The 3109-nt window shown below is 39.6% G+C and overlaps 1 protein-coding gene across 12 annotated transcripts in view; it reads right to left on the bottom strand.

The window, feature by feature from the left end:
- Positions 1-1967: 1967 nt before the first annotated feature.
- The window catches only part of DGLUCY (D-glutamate cyclase), a 31117-nt gene continuing 29975 nt past the window's right edge, over positions 1968-3109 (bottom strand). For all 12 annotated transcript variants that reach the window (XM_058162553.1, XM_058162552.1, XM_058162555.1 and 9 more), the window contains one exon: positions 1968-3109. This exon is cut by the window's right edge and continues 356 nt beyond it. The gene's annotated coding sequence lies outside the window, so the exon portion shown is untranslated.

Below are 3109 nucleotides of genomic sequence, written 5' to 3'. Positions count from 1 at the left end.
TCCAACTCAGTAAGCTCAAACTGCCCAAGGAGCTGCTGATCCAATTCTACAGAGGAATTATTGAGTCTGTCATTTGCACCTCTATAACTGTCTGGTTCGGTTCTGCAACCCAACAAGAAAAACACAGACTTCAGAGGATAATTAGAACTGCAGAAAAAATAATTGCTACCAACTTGCCTTCCATTGAGGACCTGTATACTGCACGGATCAAGAAGAGGGCCGTGAAAATATTTGCAGATCCCTCGCATCCTGGACATAAACTGTTTCAACTCCTACCCTCAAAACGACGCTATAGAGCACTGCACACCAGAACAACTAGACACAAGAACAGTTTTTTCCCGAAGGCCATCACTCTGCTAAACAAATAATTCCCTCAACACTGTCAGACTATTTACTGAATCTGCACTACTATTAATCGTTTCATAGTTCCCATCACCAATCTCTTTCCACTTATGACTGTATGACTATAACTTGTTGCTGGCAATCCTTATGATTTATATTGATATATTGATCATCAATTGTGTTGTAAATGTTGTACCTTGATGAACGTATCTTTTCTTTTATGTACACTGAGAGCATATGCACCAAGACAAATTCCTTGTGTGTCCAATCACACTTGGCCAATAAAATTCTATTCTATTCTATTCTATTCTTCTGGTCACCACCAGCATCATTACTATTTCTCTTCTAGCATTTGACCTTTCAAATCCCAAGATAGTTTTTTGCTCTCTGTGTTCTGACCCAGCCTTCATGAGCCCCACTCAACAGCCTACTCATGAGGAGAAACCCCTTTTTATTTAGAAAGGCAGGAATACACTGCATTCTCTGACAAAGCTCCAGGTCACACATCCTTAGATGATTCACAAGCTGTCTCTGAGTTCCCCAAAAGTCAATTAGCATTTCAATTCCAACACAAAGAGTCTTGTCCAGCCTGAATAATGGTAAGGAAATTCTGGCAAGGAAACTGCTAGAGGGAACTTTTCTGGAACATGAACGGTTGTCTCAGACAACCACACCTCCCACATCCCTCCTCCTTATATCCCAGCCAGTGAGGGGCTTGTTAACATCTCCTTCTTTTCCTGGATAGCTGGCCTTCAGTCCTGTGTTGCCTTCCTCTCCACATTTCTTTGCACATATGCACATATGGGACAGGCCCCAGCTGTTCCTCCCCCTCACTCAGCTCCGGCCCCAAAAACAGCTGTCTCTCCACCTGAGCATGAGTAGATGGGCCCCGCTCTGCATCTGACTCCGAGACCTCCTGCTCCTCAGAGCCTTCCACAGGCCCCGATGGTAACGTAGGCACCCCCTCCATCTCCTCTGACCACAATACTCTGCTAATTTCTAAAATCAAGCTTGAGTATAGTGTTAGAATCTGTCCAATTTATAATCTCTTGTTTAATGCTTCATTTCTGAGATAAAAAACCTTGGTTCTACAATTAGGATATTTAACTGTATACAGTTCTGTTACTTCTCTTGAGCTACTTCTCTTTCTGTTGTTCTACATCATCCACCTCACATAAGCACAACATCCCACTTCGGCATAAAAAGAGATACTTTTAGAAAGGGATGAGATGAAGAACAGAGAGGTACTGCATGAGAGAGAAAAGTATTCTAAATGCCCAAGTATTCAACCATTTCACAGCTTTTTTAAAAATCGTACGTCAATTTTACCTTCCAGTTTTTGCAAACTACCACAAGCAACTAAAAAATAACAAGAATTATTTATTATCTGATTTATTTGGGGGTAGAAAAGGGCAGATAGGAAATAAGTTGAATGGATGCAAATATGAAATTAGAAATGCCACAATAAATACAATAAACCTGCTTTTCTTTGTTAAAACATACTGAGTTGGGTATGTTTGCCATAGTAAGGTGGCATTCACAATGGAAAGGTTACGATAAAGGAGAGAAAAGCACACACCCCAAGGAGGACAGCACAATTTAGTAACAAGCAAGTCCAGGTGGTCCTCAAATTATAACCATTTATTTAGCAATTGTTCAAAGATACAAGAGGATTGAAAAAGGTGACTTCTGATCAGGCCTTGCATTTACAACCACTGCAGCATCCCCACAGTCACGTGATCGAAATTCCAATGGTTGGCAACCAGAATGTATTGGCGGTAACATGACCACAGGTCCTGTGGTCATGTGACTGTCATTTGCGAGCTACACAACTGACTTGTGACAAGTAAAATAAATGGGGAAGCTGGAGTTACTTAATAACCATGTGATTCACTTAAAAACAGCAGTGATTGGCTTAACTGAGGCAAAAAGTCATAAAATTGGGCACAACTCACTTAACAACCACTTTGCTTAGCTATGGAAATTCTGGTCACAATTGTGTCATAAGTCAAGGACTACCTGTATAAGGGCAGAAAAGATTAAAACAACCACATTTAATGGTGGCAGTTATTTTTGCTGGCAGACTCTTGCTGTATAGTGTTTTATATTTCTATCATGGGCATGGCCTTTAACAAGGATTCAAACACTCCAAGAAAAGGACAGCAAGTTTAACTGTTGAACTAGAAATTATATTCTATGAGCAGTGAATAGAAAGAACTGAATACATTTATTCAGAAAGAAAAGGCAATTGAGTGGGAATATACTACCTCTCTCTTCATACTGGAAGGGATTCACAGAGTAATATCATAGAGAAGGCCACAACTCATTCTTTATTATTCTAGAGGACAAGACATGTAATAACTCAAGTTAGTGGAAGGCAGACTCTGGTTCAAAGTTGAGAATCTCCTCCTAAGAAGAGCAGTTTGACAGTGCAACCAATTGCCTACTAAAGTATTCAAGAAAAGCTAGATAGAGTTTTGTGGATTTTAACTTGGATGCTTGCCCTTAGTGAAGAGTTGAACTCAATAGCCTAAGTGTCCCTTCTATTCCTATTATTTTATAGTGTCTGAAACTTTCCTTTGGAAAATTCTCTGAGGTGAAATTCAGAGAAAAATAGAGTTGACTTACTCTTGCAATCAAATTAAATGGCTACTGCCTGAATTACAGTTTTAACAGGGCATCTGGCAAATGAGGCACAGATGAATCTTGTTTAAATCTAAGAAAATGCATTCTCGATTAATTTATTGTTGATACTTTTTAGTCAGAT

This window comes from Ahaetulla prasina, chromosome 1 (genome assembly GCF_028640845.1).
Source record: "Ahaetulla prasina isolate Xishuangbanna chromosome 1, ASM2864084v1, whole genome shotgun sequence".
In the NCBI taxonomy this organism is placed as follows: domain Eukaryota; kingdom Metazoa; phylum Chordata; class Lepidosauria; order Squamata; family Colubridae; genus Ahaetulla; species Ahaetulla prasina.
The sequence above is the reverse complement of the archived record's forward strand: the minus strand, read 5'-3'. Positions and strand labels throughout refer to the sequence as shown.